Source organism: Ixodes scapularis, unplaced genomic scaffold (genome assembly GCF_016920785.2).
Source record: "Ixodes scapularis isolate PalLabHiFi unplaced genomic scaffold, ASM1692078v2 PGA_scaffold4__175_contigs__length_147842914, whole genome shotgun sequence".
NCBI lineage: Eukaryota > Metazoa > Arthropoda > Arachnida > Ixodida > Ixodidae > Ixodes > Ixodes scapularis.
The window spans coordinates 64276044-64287811 of record NW_024609879.1 but is presented as its reverse complement, the minus strand read 5'-3'; the positions used below and the strand labels follow the sequence as shown (position 1 = coordinate 64287811).

General features: G+C 45.0%; 1 pseudogene; it reads right to left on the bottom strand.

The window, feature by feature from the left end:
• Positions 1-3338: 3338 nt before the first annotated feature.
• LOC115315269 lies at positions 3339-5346 on the bottom strand (annotated as a pseudogene).
• Between the last annotated feature and the right edge of the window lie 6422 nt (positions 5347-11768).

Here is an 11768-nt window from a genome sequence, read left to right as displayed (position 1 = left end):
GTTGGCTTCGGATTGGATGGTGATGCCTAAGAGATGAATGAAGGGCAGCGCTGATTGATTCTTTCAGTTAATTCAGTACAAAAAATTAAGTTATTAACTTCTTCAGTGATAGGAATTGATTTCTTCTAATTGCAGCTGTTCATAAAATAAAATAACCCATTGCATACAAAAAAAAATTCTCCAAACCTAGACATGATTGTATCAAGGTCTGGCCACAGTGTCCACAAAGTCGAACCGGTCGAATCTGGTGAAAAGTTCGAAGGTTCGTCGAAACGGTTCGATCCAGTCGAACCCCGAAAGTTCGACCTAAAAATCCGGTTCGACAAAAGTTCGCGACACCCCTATACGTATCGCAGTACCATGCCATTCCAGTGTTGTCACCCTGCTACACAACGTCAGCATAGACGCACAGCGCCGTTCCGTCACACACCATCGCTCACCCTTCTTTTTTGGTATAACACCGCGCAGTCGGATGGGAACTTCGACTGGACGGCAACAAATTGACAACCATGTGGGCCTTAGACTATCAGGGTGTCTACGGCAACGAGCTGGCCAACTGCGCAGCAAGAAAAGCTTGAAATCCTAGCCCCGAAAACTTCTCAGAAGTGACCGGCTTGGGAGGACACTACGATTATGAGGATGAAATACGTACAGCTTCTGAGAAAAGAACGGCGTAAAGTGCTTCCGCTTCTGACCCTGAAAGAAGAGAACCCGGTCTCGCCTGGTTACAGCCAGGGGGCTGTCGTTCGGCTCTGGAGGAAACGGGCCGGCGCCGCAGTCACACAAACCAAACGATCGCTCTTCGGAGAAAAAAAAATACCCCCAAAAAAGTCGCCGCATTTGATCGATGTACTCAAGAAGGACTTGAGGCTTTAACTTTCAACCTTTGTCACCTTTGGGAATGCTCAGTGCTACAAGTGCATCGGGAATTTACGTGAGCTCATGTGCCTCTAAGTACAAAAAAAAAACTTACAAGTCAGCGCACATGGGCTCATCCTACGGGCCTCTACAGCACTGTAAAGCTGTCTTGGATTCGCTTTACTCGAACTTGCGAAAGGTGAACTCTAGGATTATGTTGTCCCGTCCCCTGTCTTTACGTATATAACTCTTTCTAAGCCTACATCATTACCAACGCGCTCACTAACAAGTGTATAGAACACCCTTTACCTTCGCCTGACCCCGCTTGACAAGAGAGGTATCAACCCCTTTAAATTATGTGTTTTCAATCCCTTATTTCTAAAACACGCCTGTGTATCATCCATATAAGGAAATAAACTTCGCATATTTAAAATATAACAATACAAGTTTCAATGACACAGGTGAAGAATTCAAAGCCATCCTAAATTCCCCACAATCCAATGTACCGGGTGTCTGGAAGAAAAAAGAAGCGTGTTTTTGTCACTGTAGAAATAAACTCTGCACCGCCGAACGCTCACCCTTCCCGCATTTGTTACGTAAACGCGTAAAAACAGAAAGGTTTCAAAACTCACCGTTATCTGGTCTAAACTATTCAGTTATAAAACGGCGACAGAAAAATACCTGGAAATGAATGGCGTGTGCTGCCGGGAAGCTTCTAATAGCTGCTTTCTCCCTGAGTAAAAACATAGCGCGAATCCGGGACCCCAAATGATTGGCCTCTTTTGACGCACGTCGCGAGTGTGCAAGCCGTCGGCGGATTAAAACGCGCGCAGGTGTCTCGCGCGTACAAAGATACGGCCTCGGATATACCGATGCCGCGTCGAGAGATTTAGACGCTTTTCGCGCTCCAACACGCGGTGTTTGGGGTTTGTCTGCGCCGCAAAAACAAACCCCCTTAGGTTAAAAACAGAAGAGCAAGCTTTCTACACAAAGCCCAGCACCCTTTTCACTTTAGTTGAGCGAATGCTGGAAAGGAGGTAACCACTCAGCATGGCGACCAGAGAGCGCTGTGAGAGGGTCCTGTAATTCTAATTTAAACCTACAACAGACTATACAAGACTCTTTCCTCTGAAACTCTAGTTACTCTTGCTGAAGAGCAAGAATAACGATGGTTTCCTTTGCGCCTTAACGTCTATATTCCTATAGCCCACGAGAGCCGTCTATATTCCGATAGCTTACATACATATGGAATACGTGGAATAGCTTTGGCTCTCATAAAAAATTATCTTGAAAATCGATTCCAGTTTGTTAAAATTAATAACATTGTCTCAAGCACAATGGCAATCGATTGCGGAGTCCCACAAGGTTCAATCTTAGGTCCCCTTCTTTTCCTTCTACATATAAACGATATTACAGCAATCAAGGGATCTCATTAGCTTATTTTGTATGCGGATGACACCAGCGTATTTTTTGCAGACTCATCCAAAGCCCAGTTAGAACTATTGACAGATAGCTTTCTTGCCGACCTAGCTACATGGCTTCAAACAAACAAGCTAAATTTAAATACGAAAAAAACGAAGTATACACTATATGCACCTCAAAACAAACGCGACAGTATCAACTTAGTTATACATTTTAAAGATGAAATTATAGAACAAGTCCACGAACAAAAATTTTTGGGAGTTTGGTTTAATCAAGAGCTAAATTGGAACACACACGTGAATAAATTAAGTTCCGAGCTTTCACGGTCGGTTGGATGTCTATATAAAATAGGGAACCTTATACCAACATGGCTAAAGAAAAACTTATATTATTCGCTCTTTTACTCTAGGCTCTGTTATTGTCTTCTAGTGTGGGGCACGACATCGACCACAAACTATAACTCGTTGCTCACACTGCAAAAAAAAAAAAAAAAATGTTGCGCTTACTTGAAAATTATAAGGGTCAAACACAAGACCTGCATACTGCACCACTTTTTAAAAAATATGGCATTCTTAAGGTCAATCAGATATATTATTTTAAATTATTACAACTGATTCACAGACAAAAACTATATGTGACGGATTTAAGTGACGTAACGCATGCATACCTTCTTCGACACACATATAGGCGGCCCCCTCAGACCCGTACAAATTATGGAACACAAACAATGGAATATCAAGTCAGTAAAGCTCTGAATAACATTAAAGACCACATAAATTTTAATAACAATTTTAGTAAATTTAAAAGGGATCTCAGGACACTCATGGTGGGCAGTGATTACCTCTTATTATTTTAATTTGCATGTAATAACTAGTTGTTTTCCTGGTATATTCAAAAAATGAATATAATGTTTAATACTAAGCGTCAACTTTGTAAACTGTGTGCTGCTGGAAAGCGCTGCTTTGGGGACAGAGACCTTTGTCAGGCTTTGAGCCTTTAGTCTCTGTCTCCATTTCGGTTGATTCCGGAAAAATAAACATTCATTCAATTCATTCAATTCAATTCAAAACTTTGCGGCCCCTTTCTCTACATTTCTGTTCTTTTTTCAGACTTTTCCAATTGAACTTCGTTGCATCGATTGGGAAGACTACTGGGAGGACTTTGTAGTAGGAATACGACGCTACGTGTTGAAGCAAGACACAGCAATAGCTACCCACTCGCCAAGAAAGATTAAACGGTAAACTATCTTGGTAAATATCGGCATCTACGCAGTAATATTAGAATGATTTATCAACGGTGATTAAAACATTAAAAATAACCAGTTAAACGTTTGGATGGACAATTTAGCGGGTTATATTATAATTATGTGTTTTATAAATAAATATCCACTTGAAATCTAGGTCCGACGGGAGTAAATTTCAAATGGTTATTGCAAGTTCCGTTGATATCGTCACGATTACCCCCTTTCAAGACAATTGTTTATATACAAATATTAATCATAGAAACACAAAACAAAACAAAGTACTCGAGTAAAAAAGAAAAGAATTGTTCCAAATACAACGTAAGTGCACGAGTGCATCATGAACGGCAAACTATATTGATCCCGAAAACCCCTAAAGTTTGCGTGACGTGATTATAAGCGACTCTTGTAGCCCAGCCCCTTGATGATGTCAAGGATGGAAGAGGTCAGGAGGGACTCGTTCCAGATCACACGGAAAGAATAAAAACACAGAAAATACACGAGGGACAGACACACACAGTTCTTTCAACGAGCAACTACATTTAAATGATGCCCATTACACTATGATGAACCACCTTGGATACGGAGAAAATTAAGTGAAGACGAAAATACTAGAAGGTACTAGAAAAAGATAAAGAAAAAGGTAAAGGTAGCGGAATTTAGCTTCCTGAAAAGGAAGAAGAAGAAACGGGAGGTGTTTTCTATGACAGTTCCGGCGCTAGGAAATCTATCTCTGCTGTCGATAACAACAATGAGGGCTCGGAAACATTGTCTGGAGCAGTTTTGATCTTAAAGGCTTCGATGATCTCTCGCCCATACTTGTCTTTGTGCGAGCCTAGCACACACAAAGACCCGCAGATGGAACGGTGTGACTCGTTCCATCTGCGAAGCGGTTTGGTGGTGCGGCCCCCCTTGATGGTAATATTGAAGTCTTCCTTGAAGATGGGCCAATCTGCTCCCGCATCTCCTCCAAGGACTCTTGGGACCAGTGCCGATCGTCCTCAATCTGCTTCTCCTTGCGCTTCGCCCTCTTCAGCCGTAGAGCTTCCTCGTCCTTCTCGGCCTGCGTCCACGTGCGCTTAAGCAGCTCGCCATAGAACTTGGACTGCTCCTTCTTTTGGGCCTTAAAATTGATGCCCTCGAAGTACCGCCTGCCGTAGAACTGGACCATGTGCCTGTCCTTGTAGCTGAGGTTGCCGTCCAAGAAGAAAGCTTGCTGTGGTTGAGTCGTTCTCTTTTTCTTGAGGATCCCCAGGTAGCGCTCCTTGATCGTCTCTAACTCCTTCTACTTCTTCTCCTTGCGCGCCTGCACCTTGTCCCTGTTGTCCTCATCCTGATCCTCCGGGAAGCGTTCACCCTTCCGCTCCCGTTCATGCTCCACCCAGATCGCCCTCCTGTCCAGCATTTGGTGCGGAACGTCATCCGTGCTGCGCTTGGCATGCTCGAACAACTGCTGCCGGCTCTTCCTCTTCTGGTTCCCGTCCCTAGACCTCTCCTTGCTCTGCTTGTCCTTGAGGGACGGTCTCTGTCCGTACGCCTGTCCTTGCCGTGCCCCTTCTTTCGGTCCCTTTCTTCTCTGCTGCAAAGCCGAAACCGTTGTTTGTTTTTTTTTGTTTTTTTTTTTTTTTTTTTTTTCTCGAGCGTTTCCTTTGTTCTTTGCTCCGAGACCAGTGGCGCTTCTCGCGTTTCCGGCCGCGATCCAACGATCCCCTGGGCTCCGCCGAGTTCGCTTCGGACTTGGTCTGGACGCGATTGTCGTCGTCCGAAGCCATTCGGTTTGCTCTGCACCACACCAACCGGGCCGTCCAGACCTTCAGCTGTGCCATTTGGCGGCGAACCTCTTCTTTAATACGTTTCCTCTTGGCCCGCCATGATTCCTTCATGTGCCATACACAGTTTCATCATTCGATGCTCTTTTGGAACCACCAGCTGTTCCAATTGCTTGCATAATAGAGTGTCACACCTCCCGTAGAGAACGTTCTTACATAACACGAACTCAGATTCGTGAAATTTTTCCGAGACGAACTTTTTCTCAACGGCCGCAAAGCACTTCCTCGGCGTTTCTTCAGTTTTCTGGGGCGTTTCCAGCTTGATGTGATCCATCTCTGTGGGTTCCAGTGTTATGACTGGTAGCTCGGAACTCGCCGTCTTGCTGGCTGCCTTTTTCAACGCCCCCGCACATTCTCCATTTCTCTTCAAGACTTCACTGTCTTGTCTCAACTTTTTCTCGCTCACAGCGAGTCCTCCGGCAGTCACGCTCTCCTCTGCCGGTTCCCTAAAAGACAGTTTCTCTTTGTTCTTTTCAGACCTTGTTGGTCGTTTTTCGTGCCATTCCTCATCGGGATCATCGATTCTTCTCACTCCATCGATGTTTCCGAGTACCAGATCATATAACGGATCCTCCATGCATTTGGCCGTTATGCTCACCGTAAAATACGGTGTTTTCACTTCGATCTCAGCCTCCGGTAGGTATTTAATTGTCCTACCAATACGGGAAACTGGGCTGGTATCGCCGGTTAGCTGATGATCTGAAACCTTGTCCCTTCTCACTACCACCGTGTTGCAACCACTGTCTCTTAATACCGTTACTGTTCGGTTCCCCACTGCAGCTCTCACTGCTGGCATATTTTGCACCAAAAACCGTGGGGTCTTTCCCATCGCCGCATTTACGATTGGTATCTTGTCCCCATTTTTCAGGAGGACAAATGTCGCGCTGCTCCTGGTGTTTCTTTGTCAACATCCGCAATCATACAAGAAGCCTTGGGCGCCTTGTTATCCTTTCCTTCTGGCTTCCAGGTACACGTCTTTGACTTGTGCCCAGCCTTTCCACATCTCCAGCACACAGGGCTGCGTTTGTTCTTGGAATTGTCCAGCAATCGGCCGCTCTGTGACCCGGCTTGTTGGAGAGAAAGCAACGGCCCGGCTTCCTTGGTTTGAAGCTGCGGTCGACCACCTTGGTACTGCGCTCCGCCCTTGTGTCCTACTTCCTCTTCTCTCATTTTAGCCAAGCAAGTTTGTCCTTGCGCCTCTAAGAAATGGTCAGCTGTTGTGGCCAAGTTTCAAGACACTTGCAATTTCTCTCTTTTAAGAATATAGCCAGTATGGTACGGCATCTTTTCAGGAACCGGTCGTCAACTATCAAGTCTTTCAGTCCTTTAAAAGTTTGTGGGGTCTCGCCCGTCCCAATCCAGCGGTCGAAGTAGCCGAGGAGCCGCGCCGCGAATTGCTTCCCTGTCTCCGCCTCTTCTGTCTTGCTCTCCCGGAACTTTTTGCGATATCCTTCGGTGGATTAGCGAAACCTCTGCAATAGGCTGAGCTTGACCTTTGCATAGTCAAGTGACTCTTTTGGGGTCATCTTGCCTACAACTGTCAGCACCTCGCCCGTAAAACACAAACTTAGGGACATCGCCAATTTTCTCGGGGCCAGTTCTGGCTGCTCGCAACTCGTTCGAAGCGTTGGATGTACGCATCCAGGTCATCTCGTTTTTAATTGAATGTTGGAATTAGTTTATGGGGACTGTGATAGTTAGTTTGCGCTTTAGAGTTTTCCCCACCCCCGGTATCCTGCGGATTGGTAACTTCCGAGGTTCCGTTACCTCCTTGCAGCTGAAGACGCATTTGTCGAACTTCTTGTTCTAGGCAAAATCTGCGTAACTCAATTTCTGCTGTTTCTTGCGCATCTTTCGATGCCTCACGTGCATCTTCTCGTAACCTGACTCGTTCTTGATCCACCCAGTCAAGAAGTTCTCCACCCGCGTATCCCAGTTTTTCACCGAGTGCTACTAATCTTTCGGTATCCATAATCTTATTCTCCTACAGCACCGTCCCGGAATCCCACTCTCTAGAAGTTGTTGAGAAGAGAGGGTCCTGTCGTGGACGCAAGATTGTGATGGAAAAAGGTGGAAATGAGGACTCGGAGATTCCAAAACAGTGTGCGCAAAAGAATAGATATTATTTACAAAAATATAAAAAAGAACAAGAAGGATGGGAAGCCGAGCGAGCTATATACAAGTCCCCATAAAGTCAGTCAGAGCGGTTCCGCTTACAAGGAGCCGCTCGTTCTTGGTAGTCACAGCAGCCTTGAGCCTGGATGTTGATTCTTCGTGGCGATGACACCGAGCAGGCGGCAAGTCCCCAGCAAGCCTGGTTTCAGCCCCCACAGGCCTTTCGGCGCCTGTACGGGGCACTGTGTAAGATAATGCTCTTCAGGTGAGGACAGCGCGCTCCTCGCGCAGCGCAGATGAAGTTCGCTTTTCACTCTCTCTCGTTCTCTCTCTCACTATGGTTTCAAGCGGCGCCGGCGGATGACTCCTCGACCCGTAGGCACGGCAAAGACGGCTCGTGCCGCCTCATGCTCCACACGCGCAGAGCTCCAGCTAGGTTGTCACTCGTGCAGAAAGACCACGGTGTACCGGGGTGTCATGGCAACGATATGTTTTTCGCTCTCACACAGTTTCGCCGTTTGACCGCCGGCGACACTGTCAGCCGCGGGCACGTTGGCCGCGGAATGATGCAGCCTTTTGGATGCCCGTCGAACGAACACTATCTGATTCCTCGCGCCGCGCGTTCAGCCCCGCCGTGTTATCACCTAAAAAATGTATCTTACACCGTGGTCCGGGGTTTAACTCGCTTGTCTAGTTCACCGGTGTCGCGATGCGTTCGTTCTCGGTCACTGCCTTCGGTCCTCTGCCACGAGCGCGTTTCTCGCGCGCCCCCACTGCCTCGTCTTTGCGGTCTAAGTTCCGTTGATACCGTCACACCAAGACGCATCTATGATAAAGTCATCAAAGTGGACGTGGTCCAACTGCGGCAATCAATGAAACCGCCAAGACGTTTGGGCAACAACAAAAAATCTCGTATCTTCTTTTCAGAGAAGTTCTGAAGGTTGAACATTTTAAATGTGCGCTTAAGGCAGAAATGGATTTGCTTGTTAAAATACCTAGCATAAAATAATCGGGCAAACGTACTTTGTACATTTTCTAAAGCATCTGTTGGTTTAATCTAAACAATTTCATGCCACTCTGAAGAGCGCATATTTTTGCAATGCGGGGATGGATACAAATAGAAGTTCAAATTAAGTATTGCCGCTTACCGGAAACTGTTGAGAGCAGTTAGAGTATAGATCCTTTCCCAGCGCCATCTTGAGTACGGATGACGTTGAAAATAATACAAAAGAGTTCGCAGTCAGGATGCGCATCCGTGGTGCGTGCCAGAAAGAATATAAAAAAATAATAAGCGAGGCATTTAAACAGCTGAATGTTGACAGATGCGCACCTCTATCTTCAAGCCACGAACATGTTTTCTGATCTTGTGGTATGTGACAACAGGATTATTAGTAATAAACAATTAGTATGTTGAAGTTGAAATTTTATTTAAAAACTTGCTCAAAAAAGTTCGGCCAGGAGTATTAATCATTTTTAAGAATATAAAAATGTGTGGTCTTAGTATGCAGAGCTACTACATTTACAATTATTTGCACTCATTTATTTTAACATACTGCCAGCCCTTAGGACGAAGAATGTTGGTAGGCATTTTAAAAGTACAAAGCACACTTAAGTATTAAAATCGTTATTAGAAGAACCACATACATTTGGACTATTTGCAGCATCCGTAATTAGGCAGTTCTATTGATCGACACATTTAACAATGATAATTTTCAGAAGTGTCTGTATTAAAACGATAAGGCACAATGCATTTGTTATGTTTCGTTCTAGTTGGGTTATTAAAGCTTGCATACGTCAAATATTTTTTAATATCAATAAACTAATCCCCATGTTGCAATTTAAACTAAAATATTTTCATTCGAGTAAACATCATCCTGGCACTGATGGGCCAAAGGTGAACATCCGACTTCATTAGGGAGAGAGCCTGTAGATCGATAGCGATTGAAAATAAATCGGGCAGCTTTACTTTGTGTGGGTTCTATTTTCCAAATGTTTTGTTGTCTGACTAGTTCCAAACTGACCTTTCATGTTCAATAGTTGGTAATATAAATGAATTCTATGCTATTAATTTGAGCTCTGAACCTGCAAATTCTAACTTCCGTCTAGGTGCCTATGCCGCAGCTTTAGCTGCTAGAGCACGGCAACACGTTCGGCGGAAATGCCTCGCCACGGTTGGTCAGAATAGATCACGCACATACCTTACTACTTTCCAATTCGGTTGAGTCTCCATAGAAATCCGTTGACCCCGTAAGTGTGACCCAACCGCTCCAAACAAACCGTTGCTAGGGGCGTTGTTATGGACGAATACATGAGACTGAATTTCGCTCCGAAAGAACGATGGGTCAGAAATCGGACATGGAATTTAAACGCCTAAAAGGATAGACCTAAGGAGCCTAGATTTCATACTTATCACGACAGAAGTTTGCCGAGAATCGGCTGTTTCAAAAACATTTGCGACAATTTCCGGTCCTCGAGACGTCTCGAGATGCCTGCTGCAGACGACGAACGCGTGACGAATGCACACGGAAGGACTGAAATATGCCGTCTGCAAGTTTCAATCGCTTGCACAATGTTAAGATTTTTATTTTGCGTGTCTTCTGCTTTCTTTCGCTGGTCGGCTGCACCTTCCGACGCTGCTTCCGATGCCATCTATCATGTACGCGCGCCAAACGCGCCCCCTAAACTCGACTCGGTCGTCTGCGTCGCCGTCCGTTGTTGACCGTAGCAAGTTTTTTTACCCTATTTTTTCCAGAAATAGAGCTACGCTTTGTAATTTTACAAGAAAAAACTGACCTGGGAAATACACCTTTAACCAAAAGTGTAGATTGCTACGTGAAGGCGTCAATTTTTACGGTCCATTTTAGATCGAGCCTCTATATATACAGGGTGTCACAAAAGAAAATTTACACGGTCTTTTTGACCGCAAAAATAAACTAGGCATCGCCGAACGCTCATTCTTCGCCCAAAGGTAGAGCTAGAGGTCACAACCAGGTGCCAAAGTTTAATCCCGATCCGATAACTTAATCAAAAGTTATACGTGATTTTCTGACAATTTCAATGGGAAAATAGAGCCCATTTTTGCCCGTTTTCGGTTTCTGGTGCCATAGAGCCCCATGTGTTTGAAAACTCCGTCGGCGGCCATTTTCCCATTGAAATTTTCAGAAAATCACTTATAACTTTTTATTAAGTTATCGGATCGGGCTGAAACTTTGGCATCTGGTTGTGACCTCTAGCTCTACCTTCTGGCGGAGAATGAGCGTTCGACGATGCCTAGTTTATTTTTGCGGTAAAAAAGACCGTGTAAATTTTTTTTGTGACACCCTGTATATATATAATGTATATAATATAATATAATATATATAATTTATTTATGTGTGTGTTACGGACAGTTCGTTCGATTACACAAATGTGCACTGAAGAACTCTGCTGTCAGAAATCCTTGACACGTGTGCTGGCCTCCACTTTGACCTCGATGCACACCACGTCGTCGTCGTACGTGATTCGGCTTCACAGTGTCTTCACCTTCCCAAATATTGCGGAAGCAAGCTCCACGGCAAAGCGTTCAAGCGCTCGCGCACCTCGAGCATCGATCAAAGCTTTGCACAGGCACTCTTCGCTTTCGAAATTCCACAGAAAGTTGACCCTGACAATTGGAGTTTCTTTGATCGTCACCAAACTCATTCAAAGCAGTCGCGTATTCCTCCAGAAAGAACCAGTGAACCCGCAAAGCCATCGTGTCGTCTGCCGGCAATGCAAAACCGGTTGTGAAACCTTATTACGGGCTTTTGCCATCGCTTTATGACTCAGACGATAGGAAAAGTTATCATGATCAGATATTGAGAAGACACAATGCCTACAAAAATGTACTTAGTTTTTCTTGTTTTATTATTATTATCAGAGGGCACTCACTAACCTCACGTCCAGTACCCATGCACTTGTCCATAACAACGGCCCTAGCAATGGTTTGTTTGGAGCGGAGCGCCACGTTGTGGCGTCATAACATACAGGGCCAACTGCAGTGAGAATTTACAGGGATACTAAGCGCAGCCTCTGAGATTCATTTGTTTCTAGGCCTGAGATTCATTTGTTTCTAGGCCGTCGTAAAAGCACCTTACACCGAAGCGGCGTAGTGGTGCTAGTCAAATGTTTCTTCCATGAAACTGGCAGTAAACTCCTTCTTGAACGGTCTTATTTAAGAACGAAACCGTGTCTCCTTTTAACAGCAATCCCGAACAAAAGCCCACATGACCGAACGGATCTATTTCATAATAGCATAAGGGGCCACTGAGCGCAAGGTCGACTCA